At 38.3% G+C, this 20,628-nt stretch overlaps 1 protein-coding gene across 1 annotated transcript in view; it reads right to left on the bottom strand.

Moving 5' to 3' along the window:
• Positions 1-20,628, bottom strand: part of LOC149910043 (uncharacterized) — a 234,439-nt gene that overhangs the window by 7,533 nt on the left and 206,278 nt on the right. The gene's annotated exons all lie outside the window — the stretch shown is intronic.

Here is a 20,628-nt window from a genome sequence, read left to right on the forward strand (position 1 = left end):
AAACTTAGCTTTGAGCATCTTAAAGTTTAATTTTCAGAAAACTGGAGTTTGGACCTTCTTGGAGGTCTCGTCTTTGCGTAACCGTAAAAAATGAAAATACATAATATACTGATATTTATATTTCGTTCCTATTTTTTGTGATTCAGATGGAATGTTATTTAATCATTGACCTAGAAGTAAATGCTTACGTTTTTAGTCTGAATAAATCTATATGATTTATAATTGAAGTAATAATACAAGTTCTAAACATGATCATCATTTATTTTACTAAGTTGTTCAATACAGAAATACTTATACTCAACAGATAGTAATTACGCTTCGAGTTTCCTTCACGTTAGAAAACTTACAATAACAATTGAAGACACGATTAAAACTGAAAAACTAATATTGAACGATAGCAAAGTCAATTCCCAGATACAAAGGGTTGTGAAGCGGTGATTCAAAGCTAAAATACAATTGTATTGTGGAGTGTAATGTGTTGACACTTGATACTTGACACCAGCCTTGAGAACCTAACTGGACCTGTGGGTCCGGTTGTTGACCTCACCAGCTGCTCTTAAAAATACGTAATAACTGAAGTGAGCGAATATAGTAATTTTGTTTTATAGCGCCGTGGAAGTGAGTTATTGATTTCAAACAGAAGATTATTTATTGATGTAGCTAATAAATTGAACTGTATACTGTATAGAGCACTTACAAGGTGAAGTAATCTAACAACTTTTAAAGTATACTTTGACATTGTTATGTTGTTCTTAAAGAAAGGGGTCATAATCTTGACTCCAACAAATAATAAGTCGGGTACAAGAAGATTTGTTCTATGATTGTTTTACGACGTGTTGTTTACGAAGCATTAGTCAATGACGTTATAAATTCAGTAAGGTCTTACTGATAGAGCATTTACAAATAAATATTTACTTGGTATATTCTGGTTAAAAAATATATTGTACAGAAAGTCTTGGTAAAAAAAGTAATTCGTTTATTAAGTTATCTAGACAGAAGTATCGTAGCGTACAGCTAACACAGCGAAGTATAAGTTAATTTGATTAATGTTAGCGACAGTGGGAATAACTCGCGGGCGGCGTCTTGGCAGCGGCATGGCGGCCCCGCTGCCTGCGGTCGCGCGAACTGTGGGCCCAAACTAGCATCGTCATTACCGGCTTTTTGTTCTGCATTTGTAAATACCTTCCGGAGCCACCGAGTGACGTCGCAAATTACTTTTAGCGTGTAAATTGTGCACGTTCACAGCAGTAACGAGCCCGGCCGCCGCAAACGAACCGACCCACTAAAACTTTTTAGAGTCCACTCGCTCCCGAATTCCGCAGCATCACTGTTACGCTCAAGTATTCGAATGTTTTAAAGCGCCGGCTAAATATTTGTAGCGTAATGTAATTGATCCTATTCCTACACGTTGCGAATTCCGTATACAATAACGAGCGTTGTATTTCCTACGAATAAGCATATTTTTCACTGTCCGCTCATCCGCGCGTGATTTATGTGTTATGGCGAAATAAACTCGACTACGATACAATAAGATATGAAATAACGTTCGTTTCTAAGGAGGAAACGGTAATAATAGGCTCTGCGTTAAATCCACTGGGAACATGAGCGGTAATGGTGCTCGCTCATCATGGTTACCTCTGTAATTACAATAAATGGTTCGTAATGAAATTGTTATAAGCATACCCTTCTAACTGCATAATGGTCGGAGCTGGGAACCGCCACGTGGCCCGCGAGTGCCGCATCTGTCATTCATACACAATGCTCGGGTTTGTGCAACGTTTTTCTTTGTCCATAGCACAAGAGGGTGGAAGAAATTCTTGAACGATAAATTATGTAAATAATTTATAGTCGCGGCGCGTCATTGAAACGACATAATTGCAATATTGAGAATGCTAATCACATTTTAAATGTTAATGTGAAGCAGCAAAGTGAATTTATTTAGAGAAGAAACAAATTGAATAAAATTTCTTAATATAATTATCAAACGAAAAGCTTCAGCTTTTCATAATATGTATTGTTAAATGTTACTCAAATGCATTGCCTCTAGTCTATTTTCAAGCCACACTAGATCTTTATGGACACCGTTAAAATTGTTCAACAAGTTAGAGGCCACAGGGATAACGTCACAATTTATAAATATAAGGTTTCCAATAACGTAAGCAGAGCAGGGTCGCGTAGCCAATATGTTTTGTTTGCAAACCGTTCCCCTCGTTAGAGCCTTACGCTGCCTGATCCGATCGCGCTCGCGGAACAAAACACGTTCTACACTCCCCGGTAATGGGGAAAAATCTCCAACGCTGCGGTAATACAAATATATTGTAAGTACGTTTTGTTATCGGCCTGCTTGGAGGTTCATATTTTCTATAAATAGAGCCAGCAAAGTTTGTTAAAAATCTATGGTTGCTAACTCAAACTGAAATCTACGTGGAATCATGAATAAGGAACAATCTGAATATTTAAAGAGCCAATAAGAAAATATTTTAAACCGAGAAATGAATTAGATTACTTCGAGTATAATTCACGTAAAATACAGAATGGTATCATCAAATTGTCAGCTTCAATTAAATTTAGTTTCAAGTAATTGATACGTCTCGGGATTGTCAAGGCTAAACAAATAATCTTATTTAGTTGATAACCTCTAACGAGCCATAGCGAAATGTTACTAATAATTGGTTTACAGTTGGCTGGCTAGAACAAAGCCGCAATTATAAGCTTTGTACAACATGACGAGCAATCACTGATAGTATTTGAGATGGAAGATAAAAAATCCATTAGCGAGCTGTAATTAGAATGAGAAGATTTCCTTTGTACCTGTGGTGCACGCCCAGTTATTAAGAGTAACGGGTTAAATGGTTTGAAATAAGTGATTTGAAATATTAAATATTACGTGTACAAAAACATATTTCCGTAGGTAGTTGACAAACAGACAATTCTTATTTTATTGGTGTAGCAACTAACAATAACATCTAGGGAAAAATCTCTTGAGCTTTTTGTATGAAGGTATATTTTCTGAAAATACTTCTTGAACCCTTGCTATCGTAAATGTAAAGAAGTCGACACTGACACAGCAACGCGGGGCACAATAGCATCCCATATCTGCACATATCCCCAGTAATAGCTTGCGGCACGCTAGCAAATTAACCCAGCTCCGCGTGATCCCTAATTTTCAGATACATCTCGAGGAATAAATAGGGGATTAGGGTTCCGCGTAAATAAGTGCGCGTCACGGGTTCCGTGATAAGATTGCCGAAATGGATCGCATGCTCTACCGGGTTATTCTTGACGAGCGTGCTTATCTGCTATCTACCCTCTGCTTTATGTTCTGTGCGGTGATTTGTTCCTGCTTATTGAGGATACATGCTTATTAGTTTGGGATTGGCTTTTGATGGCTACGCCAATGTTAGTGAAGCTTGCATTATATGAACGATTTTAAATTTTAAATAAACAATATTATGATGTGTGACATGAAATAATTGAGCAAAATGCAATGCTAAATACAATTTTAAATCTTACCTATATTTATCTTCTTGTCATCTATTAGAGGAGAAAATTTAAACCTTAGAGCCATACAATGTAGGTACAATGAAAGTGGATTGTTTTGTTAACAACAATAGATCATTTGGTAAGGTGGGGCCGGTCGGTGCGTATTTCCTGATAACTTTGCACTCACCTAACTGTACTCTTGCTTCTGCTTTGAAATCTTGCAGTACGGTTAGCTTATAAATTATAAGTTATAAATCTTGTGCGTCTTTTGTGACGGGATTTTCAGGAGCTTAGTTCGTTGGTGAAATATTTGATTGTAAGGAAATATTGAATATATGTATTAGGTATGTATTTTCAATTTGACTGCGTTATGCAAATTAGCACACTGAAAGATGATATTACCCTCAACAATATTAAGAATTACAATTGCTAAACTCTAGTCTGTTATAAGAACATCAAATTGAAGCGAAATTTGTAGACCATCTTCTTACAATAAATCAAATAAATAAATTAAAAACTTTGCGTAGGAGGATGGAAGAGAAAAACGTAAGATTGCGCGGGCAGCGTCGCGCCTAACAGCTAGTGCGCAATAAAACAATTACATTATAGTCCTGTACTTCATTACAGAAGTCTTCGGCTAAGTAATAGAATGATGAAGTCCCGAGTAAGAGTCCGTAATGAGCTTAGCGACGCCCCGCGGCGCCGCCTAATGAGGAATTCTATTTAATTGTACTTCACAAGTTTTTATTAATGACTCAAACTTAAACAATTCGCTCCTTTACTTGCAAGGAGATGTACCACGCGGCTCCTTTACATTTTGGCGAAAACGTATTTCGGTTAATTAAAATCACGATTTAATATAATCTTTCTCTGACTTCGTACTCATTGTAAACTATAAAAGTTTTAGCAGAAATTGTTGTTATTTATTTTCATTTATAGCCAATCTTCAATTTATTTTGGGTGCTTTACGGAATGAAAACGAAATTAACACTTTGATTATAGTACTGATACAAAAAGTCGATTTTTGAAGTGTCTCTGACTACATTGCTTCACTTCTTATCGCATGATCAACATCTCGAGCGTCTTGCACGTAAATTAATCTATCTTTTGAAACAATAAGAGACGATAATCCGGATAAATAATAGTAGCAATTGTTCAAAAGAATTAAAAGAGCAGTAAGTCTTAGAAGGTGTCAGTAATTAGTCGCACCTCGCGGCACCTGCGTCTTACGGAACTTACGGATTACGTTCATTTGTGAATAACTTAAAGAATGTATTAAATAATGTGCTATAGTTTTCTTGTAATTGGATCCATTAACGCTGTTCACAGAGTTGTAATAATAATAATTATTATTATTTAAATACTTTATTGTACTGCCAACAAAAAAAATTACAAAAAGAAAACTTATGCTAAAAGAAGGCAGCACAGATGGCGGCCTTATCACTTATAAGTGAATTCTTCCAATACTATAATGTAGAGAGTAATTTCAAACAGGAATTATGAATACAAAATATATTTCAAGTAAATGTTTATTTATAAATAATCTCTTAACTCTTTATCAGCAAAATTGGAATTACAAACAAGCGGGAATTTGTAAGTTTAAGCTTTGGGGATTACGGTTTTGGTGTCCGATAAATTACTTGAAACTTTTTAACGTGGGCGGGACTTTGAAAGCTTTTCAATTTTATTGTGATGACATTGAGTGCCAGTTTATGAGCTATTGATGCCAATATATTCGAATTTGTTCATATTTAAGTACGAAGGTGCTTCTTTGAGTACCATAAAATAACGTTTTTATAAAAAAATTGGCTGATCAGCTTGAACGTCTTACTGGGGGGCAGGGGGTTAAAATTTCTCTTGAATCAAAATCAAGAGCATATATTGTATTATACTTTTAAATAAGTGTTGAAAATAATAAAACTATTGATAGGGTAATAAGGCTTGATATAATGCCACTAGAGTTTGTAATATAAAAATAATGATGCAACGATAAAGTAGGTAACAATGTTTAATTTAACTACATAGTCAGATGGTAAACAATTTCACCCTGAACTAGATCGTAAAGCCTGCCATTATGGAGTATTAAAGTTCTGTCATATAAAGCTCAGCCAGTAAAACAGTCGAGCGAAATACATAACAAAGTATCGTTTACTTGAGCACGCTTCGCTCAAAGCGCCTTTGTAACGAGTGGCGTAAGAAACACATTTTTACAATTTAATTAGCGGGCCCATACGTCTCCGCCGCCGTTCCGCTCGAGTTTAACAAAGAAAGGTTCGCTAAGTGGCCATTAAATCCGCCTGTTACTAATCCCGAATAGGATAGAAGGAAATTTGTCAGAATTATTAGCTCCTCAGACGAGAGGTCACAATGTTACGATAATTTATACTCGGCCGATCCATCAAAGCCCGGCGAAATTCTGTAAAATCTTTGTTATTACAACTTTGATCGGCCGTTTCTGTAACTTACAATTTTTTACCTCCCGTTTCACATTTATTAGAAATAATGGATATTAATTGGTATTGTTCAAATTTCTACATGGAATGAAATGCTCAAACATACGGGTAATTGCCATAATTTTGTATGTATTACAAAAGTGTTTTCATTTTCAATACACAATCGATCATTTGAAATTTCTTTTTTATGAGCATACGTATTTACTGTTCCCGTACGTCTCGAAGGAACATCGAAGCAAGCTCGGAAGTAAATAATTTTGACGTAGTATTTGTCCGCGTGATGTTTATCGATATCTCAAGCGTACTTCGTCACGAAACGATTTTCTTATCCTCCATCTCGTGGCATTGTCCGAGTTGTTTTGTCGAAGGCTCCAGAAAGTTTATATTGTGTCTACCCTCGTCCCTCGCGTCACACACGAGTGGTCCGCTCGGCGCTCCGCAAACACTTCGAGACGAAGAAACGAACGGAAGCTGCGCAGCGACGGCAGATAATTAAGAGGGTAACAAATACAATTAAAAGTTGCCAAATTATAAACGACTCGTCGAATACAATTGTACATTCCGCAGCCGAGACGAGCGAAATTATGATAAAGCAGTCTTGTTTCGTAATCTTGTGTTTAAACTTTCAATGTGAATTTTCGGCTGGTTTCCACTCAACTTAAATGTACTATTGATTATTCGTGAGGCGTACGTTTTTTATCAGTCTGTAATAGTATTCGAATTTCGTAGAATTTATTTGGTTTCTGTACAAATATAATACGGCTGTCAGAGAAAGTTAAGCTTTTTGATTTCCATCAAGCATCTGTTATTGAATAAACGCCACGATTTGATTGAATAGAAATTGTTTGTCTATCGGAATGGATGTATCCATTATAATATTGTAATTCGATAAAGCGCCGCTTGCAATCTGCTGCCACGTGATATCGGCAAACAGGCGGATCTGGGTCAGCATTGTTGTGTTGCTGTTCACACTAATAAATAGTTTTGTGGTTGGCCTGCGATGCTAATGGTTGAACTGCGTTTTTTGTTACGCCTAACCATATAGTATATTTATGAGCTTCCTCTAATTTATGAAATAATACATATATTTTTTTTTATACTGAGTATTTATATTTTCTTCATTGTAGTTAGGCCTTTTAAAGTTTGATTTAACACGACCAAAAACTCCAAGACGCGATAAAGCAAATTTATTCGGAAGAAAACGAAAATATAACGGACAAAATGAAATAACACGTCAGAGTAAAGACAATTCTGGAAAAGGAAGCGCGGTCTTCGCGGCGAAAAATTTAAAAATATTTGACACGGACCTCGGGGAAATCAGGGAATCGCGCGAAACAAACCGCGCGGCAATCCGACAGGCGAATATAATCCGTATGCCATTACAATAAGGTGGTGAAGGGCGCACAAGTGCTTTATTAAATTTGCGCCGAGAAATGACCCGGCGTTGTTTTAGCGGCAACTTGAGTAAATTTGTTAGTGGAGGTGCAATTTTCTTGAAAATAATCGTCTGCGGTGTTATATTTGTTGGACGAAACTTGGTGTTTAGAAGATCACACTTAAGCTTCGGCACTAATCATATTAGTAAGATAAGTGCTGAAATGAACCAGTTCAGTTTTTAAATTAATGCTTATATATTTTAATAATATGTCACCCTATTCAATATCCATATTCAAGCTGAAAATTATAAGAGCCGTGAAAAATAAATAATCGGCATAAATAATGTATTACAAAAGAAAACGTTGAATAAAAAAATCTAATTGGAAAGCATTCGACAAAAAAACGTAACAATAAAAAGAATGGCAAAAATAAATAAGTTTGTAAACGCATTGTAGTCGCGGGGAGAGTGGAGCCGGGAACGCGACGACATTCCGAGCCGCGCTTCTAAATGATCGAGCCTTGATGGAGACAATTTGTCGCGGCCCAATCCCGGAGATTGCGTACAAATTCACAAAAATACAAAACGTTTTCTTATTTTTCATATGAATCCGCCTCTCTTATGATTGCGATATAAATGTTTGTTTCTCTCGGCCAATTTTAATAAATGTTTGATACAGTGCCGCCCCAGAATATTGTGTTTCCGAACGAATCCTTGTTTGTTATAAAAGTATTCGGTGCTGAAATTAAGTGGTCATCTATTAGATTGTTTATTGAGGACAGAATTGTTGGTTCCCGCAATACTGATATTTGCTTGAGAACTTTATTATGTATCTTTTATTATACTTTTTATATAAATATTGTAATATTCTTTTATAAACATTTCGAACGAAATAAATATGAGTAATGATTATTATCGTGTAAATATTTAAAGGTAAAATAATTGTACACAATGAAATATCAAATTTAAATAAAAAATACCTAACGTTTATTAAAAATCACAATCTGTAAACCAATTGTAATCCCCAGTCACACGAGAATCAGAAAAAACAGTACAATTAAACAACATTTAAAGGTTCTGAGCGTCGGGATGTTAATCCTAAGCAAATATCCAAATTAACTTTGACAAATATAACCAAAGACAGGCTGCGGCCGGCCATTAATAACGTTTAGCGTGCGGTTAGCTCGGTAATGGAACGCCTACTCCATCTGCTCTTACCTGATGTCATTCAATTGCCTGAGATATAATTAATTGTTTACCGCCTGAGAATTATGTCTCCACGTTCCCTACAGCTATATACTATACAGTATACAGTTAACAGTTAGATAACAACGCCGGATTCATGATTTATCACCGCCGAGTTGTTTCAAAGGATCTTTGTGGAACGATAGATAATTCGCTTAATAGATAAACTTTTTAAACTGTTTTCGAGTTGCTGTTATATTTATTTTTAAGTTAGTGAGTAACTATGACGACTTTAAAGCAGTATTAATTCTAGTGTGAAAAATTGCCAGAGTTGGAATTAATACAGCTTTGAAATATCATGGTAAACTGGTGATGAGAATATACGTTGAAGTCGCGGTTACAAAGCTGTCCAGTCTTTGTTCTGCGGCTACAAATCCAACCCAGGTTATCCACATAAGCTGGCTGGGCTACCGCAGATCGCGATTTATAATGCAGCATAAATACAGCATAAGGATGATAGAAGATGTGCTGGTTTACTGTTTATGTCCAGTGTATAGCGATTTGATGTAGTTTTCTTTTAACGTAGCGTTTATACTTTTAGTTGAGGCAGCAGCGAAGCCAGAATAAAAATTGATAGTTCTAAATACTACAAAATTAAAACCAAGATTATTTTCGCCTGTTAACGTGAAAGAAGACATATTCAGCTAAGTGGAAAGAAAACCGTATATTAACCAAAGTTTCCAAACATCAGGTTCCCGATAAGCGTACTTTTCTATTAAATTACTGAGCGTTTGCATAAATGAAGCGGGCTCTAACAGCGTTGTTAACCGCTAAGTTCAGACAAGCGGACAATTCCGGGGCACTGGGCTGCGCTGTGACGGCTCATAATGAATTCAATACGCGTGCTGTATGCGCTTGTATGCATATTAAATCAGATAAAATGCTAATCCTGGACAGATGCATACATATTTATCTAAATTAGAGGGTAGATAGCGCCTTCGCGTAATGGGATTACTCGATTCAATTCATACGTTATGTTAATGTGCTCGTTGACTCCGATACATTCACTTAGGAAGCTATTTATCTGCCTCGCTTGCGTTCGGATGCGAAGGAATTTAGGTCTTGCTCCTTCGGCCGGTAAATTAGGTGCTCCATGAATTACTGATGATATTACTTAAGACCTAGAGAGTAAATTGCTCAAACTTAAATGATTCGAAAACACATTAAGGCTCCATTCTGTACATATTACATTAGAAGATGGACGTGTTAGTTAAAAAATTTAGAATTAAAGAAAAGCACAATACGTCATTTAAAGTATATTTATTGTCTTTAATAAAATTAGACAGTTGTATATTTTAACATGTATTACGTAGAATTTTGTGTATGGTTTGCGTTTTAGTTAAAAAAATATCAAACTTCTTGTATGTTGTCGGTGTCTAAACCGTTGGTTTAATAGTATAAGTTTTAGTATTGTTTAGTTCCATCATTCGATAATAGATGACGCTAGTTGTAGAAGCCGTGTTTTTAAATCGCGCTTATGTTATTCTTTTGTAATTAGATATAAGCAAAATGGTACTGTAGTTCCGCATCCTCCGCAAATATACGGTCAGAGCGTTTTTGTGTGTTTTATTTCCGACTCTGGCTAGTGTGTACTACATTGCTGGTGGTACACAACATTTGGTCCTGCGAGCCGAATATTGGAGACCAGGTGGTGACGTCAGCGGCCATTGGAGGGAGCGAGAGGGAGAGCAGCCGGGACGCCAGCAGCCATCGGAGGGAGCGAGAGAGAAGCAACCGGGACGTCATCGGCCAGCGGAGCGAGCGAGAGGGAGAAGAACCGTGACGTCAGCGGCCTGCGGAGCGAGCGAGAGGGAGACAACCGTGACGTCATCGGCCAGCGGAGCGAGCGAGAGGGAGACAACCGGGACGTCAGCGGCCAGCGGAGCGAGCGAGAGGGAGAAGATCCGTGACGTCAGCGGCCTGCGGAGTGAGCGAGAAGGCGACAACCGTGACGTCAGCGGCCAGCGGAGCGAGCGAGAGGGAGAAGATCCGTGACGTCAGCGGCCTGCGGAGTGAGCGAGAGGGCGACAACCGTGACGTCAGCGGCCAGCGGAGCGAGCGAGAGGGAGAAGATCCGTGACGTCAGCGGCCTGCGGAGTGAGCGAGAAGGCGACAACCGTGACGTCAGCGGCCAGCGGAGCGAGCGAGAGGGAGAAGATCCGTGACGTCAGCGGCCTGCGGAGTGAGCGAGAGGGCGACAACCGTGACGTCAGCGGCCAGCGGAGCGAGCGAGAGGGAGAAGAACCGTGACGTCAGCGGCCTGCGGAGTGAGCGAGAGGGCGACATCCGTGACGTCAGCGGCCTGCGGAGTGAGCGAGAGGGCGACAACCGTGACGTCAGCGGCCAGCGGAGCGAGCGAGAGGGAGAAGAACCGTGACGTCAGCGGCGAGCGGAGCGAGCGAGAGGGAGAACATCCGGGACGTCAGCGGCCAGTGGAGCGAGCGAGAGGGAGAACATCCGTGACGTCAACCGACTCCGGAGTACAGGTGCGAGGGAGAAGGACTACCAGTGAAGTGAACAGTGAGTACTTTGAAGTTTAATTAATCAAAATTGGACCTTAAGTCCAAGAAAATAAAGTGAAGCGACGGGGAATCTATGCCCAAATTGAACTGAAGTTACATTAAAACACTTAGAGAAATTTGCATTGTTTACATGAACTTAGAATATTTTCAATGTTTATATTGACTTAGTTTTTGTTCGTTGTATTGACTTGTAAAAGTATTTACCACTTGTAATATTTTAGAGTTGAGGAGACAGTTTACACATTTGAGTTAGCTTTGTTTTATGCAATTTAACCATTAAGTTAAATTTATTTACTTAATTTTTAGAGTATAAAGTTATTATTGTTGTTTGTGAAGTCTCTAAAATATTATAATGGAAGTATTTAATAGAATTCAAGAAAATAGTAAAGAGCTTATCTCTAAGAATAAAGTAAATTTTAAAAAATTCCCTAAGGAAAGAATTACTGTTTCATATGTTGAAACTCGTTTAGAATATTTAGAAAATCAGTGGCAATTATTTCGCGATACTCATCGCCAAATAATCAGCGAGATTTCTAAGAGGGAGTTAGACTCTTCTAGTTATATTAAAAATTCTATATATATTGAGACCGAAGAACTATATATAGATTACAAAACTGAATTGAAAGATGCTTTGATTGAATTAAATGGAAATAGCCGGTCCGTGGTAAAGTCAAGTGAGTCAAGAGAGTATCAAGAAAAATCTGTCATAAAATTACCTGTAAACAATTATACTTTGATGGATAGTATTGAGTCTGGTCAGTCTTATGGAGCGAAGTGTCCGTATTGTAAGGAGGCAATTCATAAATTATATAATTGTAAGGAGTTTGCGAAGTCGGACTATGATGTGAGACATAAATTTGTACAAAATAGTCGCTTATGTTTGAATTGTTTTAGTAGCAGCCACTCCGTATTTTCATGTCGCCAATCCACCAGATGTAAGGTTTGTAAGCGTAAACATAATTCATTGCTTCACCCCGAAGAATCTAAAAATGTTGAGTCCCATCAAAAGAATGTGGTTGTTTCTTCAGCAACCACATCTGAACGCGATGTTGTTACGTGTTTTTCGAATGTCCGTAGTCAAGTTCTTTTGGCTACTGCAGTTGTGGAAGCGGAGTCGAATACAGGTAAGGCTAACTTTAATTTGCGATGCTTATTGGATCAAGGCTCAATGGTTTCTCTCATCACCGAATCCACGGTTCAAGCTCTTGGGCTAAAGAAAATTCCAAATAAGGTTCGTATTTCTGGAGTAGGAGGTCAGGAAGATTCCTTAGCGTCAAGATCTATGGTTGAAGTAAAAATAAGATCAATTTATAATCCCAAGTTTACCATGGTCGTTCAAGCGCACGTTCTCGGTAAGCTTACATCGTTTCTTCCATCAAGGAGAGTCAATCTGCGGTTGTGGCCAGAGCTTTCACACTTGCAATTGGCTGATCCAAAATATGAAGTCCCAAACAAAATTGATTTGTTGCTTGGTGCGGAGGTGTATGCCCAGGTACTGGAGGACGGCATGATAAAGGGTCCCCCTGGATGTCCGTTAGCACAGAAAACGCAATTAGGGTGGATATTATCTGGGCACATTCAATCAGAAATGTTAGATTCTGGAACGCACCAACAACCGAGAGTGATCGTCAGCATGCACGCTGGATGCAATGAAGATGAACTACTAAAAAGGTTCTGGGAAATAGAAGCAGAGCCATGTTTGGCAAGCAATAAAATAATGACAATCGAAGAAAAGGCGTGTGAAGAGATTTTTGAGAGGACAACTAAGAGAGACAAGGAGGGAAGATATATTGTTAACTTACCTTTCCGCCCCGAAGTAAAGCATGAATTTGGAGATACACGAAGTGTAGCGGTGCAAAGGCTAAAGAGTTTAGAGAAAAGATTTAAGAACACCGAACTCAAGAATAATTATTCGCAAGTGTTGAAGGAATATTTATTGCTGGGTCATATGGAAAAAGTACAGGAAGACTCGGAAGAGACGCGGAGACGTTCGGTATGGTTACCGCATCATGCAGTAGTCAGACCAGACAAAAGCACTACTAAGACGCGAGTAGTATTCAATGCGTCAGATAGAAGTGCTAATGGTATGTCGTTAAATGATGCCCTGATGGTTGGCCCAAGACTACAACCAGAATTACGTCATATAATCATGAGATGGCGTCTCCACCCGATATGCCTAATAGCCGACATCATAAAGATGTATAGGCAAGTAAGGCTGAAAAGGGAGCATACAGATTATCACCGAATCGTGTGGAGAGATGACAACAACGAAATCCAAGATTATCGTCTACTTACCGTTACCTTTGGCACTTCCAGTGCACCTTATTTAGCGGTCAAAGCTCTCCAACAGCTTGCAGTCGACGAGGGTGGGAGCTATCCACTAGCTGCTGCAAGACTAAAAACGGACTTTTACATGGATGATCTGTTAACCGGGTGTGATTCTGAAAAAGAAACATTACGATTATATGAAGAAATGACTGAATTGTTAAGTAAAGGAGGTTTTAGGCTACAGAAATGGAGTAGTAATAGCATGGAGGTGATGGAAGGTTTTGAAGGAAATATAGAACAGGACAGGGAACTTAAGGAGGATGACGTGACTAAAGTAGTAGGTCTCTTTTGGAACCGCCGTACCGATGACTTTAGTTATAGAGTTCAGTTTTTATCAGCGTCGCTTCCTGCAACCAAAAGAGAAATTATAGCCGAAATTTGTCGACTGTACGATCCGCTTGGTTGGATCGCTCCATGCATCATCACTGCAAAAATATTCATACAAAAATTATGGATGACTGGATTTGGATGGGATGATAGATTACCGTCTGAACTTATTAGTGAATGGATAACTTACCGGGAGGAATTATTTCAGCTAACAAATTTCCAAATACCGCGATGGGTGCAAACACGAAGCAAAGATACAGTTGTGGAGTTACATGGGTTTAGTGACGCTTCACATGCCGCCTATGCTGCTGTGGTTTATATTCGTTGCGTTTCTGAAGATAAACAAATTAAAACTCACCTGGTAGCTGCAAAAACTAAAGTTGCCCCGATCAAGCAAATCTCCATACCTCGACTGGAACTCTGCGGTGCGGTGTTGGTAACTAAATTGTTAGTTGAAGTAGCTGAAGTTTTGAACATACCAATTTCACAGTTGCATGCGTGGACGGATTCCACCATCGTCCTAGCGTGGCTTAGTGACCATCCCAGTCGGTGGAAAACATTCATAGCCAACCGGACTTCTGAAATTCTAAATCATTTAGAACCTTGTAAGTGGTCGTATATACAGTCCAAAGAAAATCCCGCTGACTGCGCGTCTCGTGGAATACTACCTTCTGAGCTAGTTGAGAATAATTTGTGGAAGTATGGTCCGGATTGGTTAAGTAAGATTGATATTCAGTATGGTAAACCGCTTTCCATATGCACTAAAACTGACCTGGAAGAAAGAAAGATTAAAGTACATGCTGCAACTAAGGAGAACTGTGAAGATATAGATATATTTTTAAAATTTTCATCTTTTACGAAGCTGGTGAGAGTAGTCGCATACTGCAGAAGATTCCTGAAATTGAAGGATCCCGTTGAAACTCGTCCGAAATTTCTACCTTACCTTTCAGCTGAAGAGCTCCGAGATGCCACCATGTGTTGTATCCGTCAGCATCAGCTTACTTGGTACCCTGAAGAAATGAAGAATCTGAAACATAAAAACATCATTAAAAAGAGTAAAATTGACAATTTAAATCCATTAATAGATGAATTAGGAATTATGAGGGTCGGAGGAAGAATGGAAAATTCTTGCCTGAAGGATGGCAGCAAGCATCCGATAATTGTAAACGGTGACTCCTGCTTGGCGAAGTTGATTATAGCCGATGCCCACGCCAAAACCATGCACGGAGGTCCCCAGTTGACCATTAACTACATACGTACGACGTATTGGATCACCAAATTGAAAAATCTAGTACGATTTGCTATACACAAATGCGTTTCATGCGTAAGAAACGCGGCGAAGTTTCGAACTCAATTGATGGGCCAGCTGCCTGCCTGCCGAGTCACACCTCGAAAACCTTTTTTATACTCCGGTGTTGATTACGCTGGTCCCATTAATATTCGCGTTTCGAAGGGTCGTGGCCATAAATCCTATAAAGGATATATTTGTCTCTTTGTTTGCATGGCCACAAGAGCCGTTCATATAGAAGCAGTTTCCGATCTTACTTCAGAAGGTTTTTTGGCAGCTTTCAAACGTTTTGTTGCTAGACGAGGCCGTTGTATTCAGTTGTGGAGTGACAACGGCACCAATTTTGTAGGTGCTTCTAAGGAGTTGCGGAATTTGTTTGCAAATGAGAAATCCCAACTGCCTGTTGACATTGCATCATCATTGGCTAACAATGGTACAGAGTGGCGCTTTATTCCTCCTCATGCTCCAAATTTCGGTGGAGTGTGGGAAGCAGGCATAAAGAGCACTAAACATCATCTGCGTCGCGTAATCGGCGATTCTACTCTTACTTTTGAAGAGCTGGCGACGGTCTTGGTGCAAATTGAGGCGTGTCTCAATTCGCGACCTTTGTCCGTAGCTAGCTCCGACTCAGGTGATCCCAACCCGTTAACACCGGGTCATTTTTTAATAGGGGAGCCATTGATCGTGGCTCCGGATAATAATTTTGAATACGAGAAAATTTCCAATTTGCGTCGTTGGCAGTTAACCCAAAGGATGGTGCAGCATTTTTGGAAGCGTTGGTCCCAAGAGTGTCTAACCCAATTTTTTCAAAGGTACAAATGGAAAGGCAAGGTCCCCGACATCAAGGTAGGAGACGTGGTCTTAGTGAAGGAGGACAATTTGCCTCCTGCGAAATGGATGTACGGATTGGTGGTTGAATTACATCCGGGTAAGGATAAGGTGACACGTGTTGTCACGTTGAGATATAGGGGTTCTCACATACAAAGACCGACTTCGAAACTATGTGTGTTGCCCGTTAGAGAAACATAAATGTAAAAAAGAAAATATATATGTATTATGTTAGACGTAAGTAAAGAATAAGTATTAGTTTAAAGAGATGTATTTGCTTCTATGTATTGCTGTATCTTTTTGCAAAGTTGTATTTTTTTTGTATTGTGAAGGACTATTCGTCCTTGGCGGGCGGTATGTCTAAACCGTTGGTTTAATAGTATAAGTTTTAGTATTGTTTAGTTCCATCATTCGATAATAGATGACGCTAGTTGTAGAAGCCGTGTTTTTAAATCGCGCTTATGTTATTCTTTTGTAATTAGATATAAGCAAAATGGTACTGTAGTTCCGCATCCTCCGCAAATATACGGTCAGAGCGTTTTTGTGTGTTTTATTTCCGACTCTGGCTAGTGTGTACTACATTGCTGGTGGTACATAACAGTCGGCTTTTATACAAAGTGACATGCTGTAAGGCCACATAAAGGTTTTACGGAGGGTTTCCGCATTAACCTAATTGTGTTATCGATAAAACGAAAACATATCGTTACTATGGGGAAGCTTCTATCATCATTTACATAACAAGAGGATTTATCTGGAATTCGATAGTTTGATTGAAACATTTCCAATTCCCTTAATTTCAAGACAAATATTATCGTTTGAGTTTCGATAACTGTAAATTGTTTCTGAAGGAGATACTGCCGATATTGGTGTTGATACATTATATAATATTGGAATTCAATATATCACGCGGAAGCAGTTACACAAAATCGATATTGTAAAGCCAGAGCGTTGACTTTTAGCAAGTTGTAGGTACTTTAACGTCCGAATATAAAAGTTGGATATTTTCAATATTGCAGAGAGAAATTGTGGATAAATTGACAGACGGAACGTCCTCGATTCGTATCCGAGCGATGTCAGCCGATAGGAATTTAAAATCTTCAAATATCGTCGCTTTTAACAACTTCATATTTATAACTCGGCTCCGGTGTAAAATGTGAAATGAAATTTATACAATTTTATTTCAATTAATTCCCAGTATGCATTTCTAGCATTCATATCATATAAACGCATCTGTTAAAGGATGTGACGTTTACAATATTGTTACAAAAAATCTTTCTTAGTTTTCATCGCATTAATTTACTCAGTAAAGCACAAATGTATCTATTCTAAGAAAATTTATTACGAACATATCAAACGAATCAATCTTAATGTAGACTAGAATTATAATCCAGGTATGTATGACGTCTAGCATTAACTAGCTCTCCGGGCAGGTGCTCCAAGCGAGATGCCTCTCAGCTTCTTAATCTGTGTGGACGTTCACCCGTAATTCTGTGTAACAAGCGCATATTTCATCACTCAGCTATTTATTAACCCATTGACCACCGTAAGGCCCGATCGGGGCGCGACACAATAGATTTTCTATTGTGTCTGTGATTCCGAGGACTGATGGATTAAAAAATAGCGCAGCCAGTCGTGATGATTTAAAGGAATTTATAATATTATATTCTTGTTTAGGTTGGGTGAAAGTATTGCGCATCTTGATATATTTTTACGAAATTTCGATCCAGTAGACATATGCACTTTGATGAAAAGGATGCAATAAAATAATTAGTGTATTGTAACATATCGCTAACATGCTAGTGACATAAGTGATATAACGTAAGCTGGGTGCATGTATTTAAATACGAAACGATTAGCCGCGAGCGGTGAGTGCTCCGCAAAGAGCAAAGTTCGGCGGAGTATCGCGACGGCCATAGAACGTAATCCGAAAGCCGGCACCCATTTTTGTGTCCATTCATTGTTGGAAAAGCGTTCCGCAAAATCGGGTTTTCTCACTTTAATAAATTTTACTTAATAGCAAGCTTTTTCGCACCTGAACCGGCGCTGTTTAAAACGAATTTACCGTCTCTTTGTTACGGTGTGTCTGTTAATTTGTTTACTCTTTGCGCTAATGGGGGCTTTCTTGTAATTACCCGCAATTAAGATGCTCTGAGGGAATGCGAGGACGCTCGATCAAGGTGTTATGAATTATCAGTCTCATTAACGCGCTCGTGTGTGCGTTAGTTATCATTATCACTCGTACATGTTTGTGTGTGTACATCGTTAATTGAATTTAATACAAAGTAAACGTACCGTAAGCCTCCGTCGTAATTATCGATACAATATATTTCATCATTTATTTATGAAAGCATTAAAATTTTATACAATGAAGAGTAAGTGCAGTTATTGTATTGCAACTTACCTTAGGTCGTGATGTTATTAACGGTTAAATATCCGCCGTTAATGCAGTGGTTGAACGAGAAACAAAATGCTATAACATTTTGATTGAAGGCTCTCTCCTTAATTCCCGAGTAATAGAGCAGTGGATTAAATCAGCAATAACGGGCTAGTGTTGTGCATCGATAGCGCTGGGTGGGCGCCCGCCCGCGACGCACATCACTATGTTGGCGTCATTAGTGTTGCCGTTAGCTGCACTCAGGAACAAGCCCGAGCATTAAAATATTAACATTAAGACAATGTGCTTGAATATTTAACGATACAAGCACTGAGAGTGTGTTGCGGTGCTTGCGGTAGTTAACATCTCGCTTCGTTATAACGGTATTGGAGTAATCATTGTTTTCTGTAATGGGCTTGTAATTTGATGTTATTTGGTTTGTTTAGTATATTAAATTATTAATTTTTTATTAGCAAAGTTTATAACTAAAGGCATCTTGGCAAGGATTTAATTTTACGTAACAACTTAACTATACAGTGATAAATTGTAGTACTTTTCCAATGAATCGCTTGGGAAATTTATTGAGATAAATAGATATATTACCATTGTTTCGTAATTGAGTAATGTTGGGAAGCGGGATTACAATCGGCGATCGATCACCGGGATACAAGCCCTTGCCTGGATTTACCCGGATTTCTTTGAGACGCTCGTATTAAGTCACGAGAGACTATGGTAACATTTATTTATTATCATGATTAGTGGTGTTGAATCGCACTTCAAACACACACAATTGTAAATATTACGCCAACGTCATAAAATATCAGAAATTGTACGAGCAACGGAGTATTACAAATACAGGCAGTATATGAAACAACAAAGTAGCATCGACTAACTCTCACAATACAATGTGCAATGATTTTTCTGACTGAACATTGTTTAAAACGGATTTTCCCGAAACCGTAGTAATTTTCTCTTTTTTCCAAACACTTTTTTTTCGTCTATCCCCCAAAATCTCTTGACTTGTGGCACAAGCCGTGATTTATGCAGGTGCAAGCAATCACGCGGCATTGTGCGGCTTCTGGGACTTATCTCCTGTTGTACTGGTAGTGTGAAGTGTGTACGGATATAGTGTTTTTATGTTAAACTCGATTGTATCGCTGATTGCTAGGAAGTAGAAGCTGTGAAGGTTTCGGCTTAACGGTTAAGTGATCTAAAAAGGCGGGGGAAATTTTATGTATCAAAACAGCTTGGTATATTTAAATACTAATTAGATAAAAGTTCTAAAAACATGGGTTTCCAACCAATAATCTTCGTGTCATATATACTCGTAGTGTACTCGTAGTCATGTAAGACTGTTATTAAAAACTTTCGAGCTAACAATTTCAACTTTATAGAAATAAATATTTTATAAGAGCGGATATAATGCTCAAAGTTCGAAAGCTGTGCGAGTGACAGAGCTGCACCGCAACGCATCTCTGCGGATGATAATATATATACCATCACATAACTGACTAGCTGTGCTCCGCGGTTTTACCCGCAGTGCTCCACTCCTGTTGGTCTTAGCGTGATAATATATAGTCCCCCTGTAAGTTATAAACTCGATAAATGGTCTATCTAACACCGAAAGTATTTTTCAAATCGGACCAGTATGTAGTTCCCGAGATAAGCGCGATCAAACAAATAGACAAACTCTTCAGCATTATAATATTCGTATAGATAGTGTATATTTAACAAACCTTATTGATATTAAACTGGCCCCAATTTATAGAAATTTATAATCGATTGTCATGAAAAATGACGAATCACAGCATGACAATGCATGACTATCTTCTTCTTTCTCTTATATATAAAAATGAATCGCAAAATGTGTTGGTAAGCGCATAACTCGAGAACGGCTGAACCGATTTCGATAATTCTTTTTTTATTATATTCCTTGAAGTACGAGGATGGTTTTTATGTAGAGAAAACGTAAATATGTACCACGGGCGAAGCCGGGGCGGACCGCTAGTACTTTTATAAATGTAAATTGGCTGTTATGATTGATTAGAATTTCATATTTCACTTAAAAATGCAATTTGCAATAAATAAAAACTATTGAATTGAAAACTTCTAACTACAAATCAAATGAAAACAATTTCTCGACGTGCCATCTAACCGCCTCGAAATGTATTGCAATTTGATAATTTTATTTAAACCGTTTATGTGTAAAATAGGATTGAACTAATGCGCGAACCAAATAATTATACGATATTCGGAAATTCGGATCTGCCTGTGACACGACGCGTTTTGTGGTCGACGTACTTATTCAAAGTATCATTTTCATATTTATGTGAACGTGACGGTTAAACGGAATAATTATAACATATAATTATTCAGGTATATAATTATGTTTTGCAATCAATGCA

Source organism: Colias eurytheme, chromosome 2, assembly GCF_061535395.1.
Source record: "Colias eurytheme isolate Ceu_HAF_F1 chromosome 2, ilColEury1 Martin Lab GWU primary, whole genome shotgun sequence".
NCBI lineage: Eukaryota > Metazoa > Arthropoda > Insecta > Lepidoptera > Pieridae > Colias > Colias eurytheme.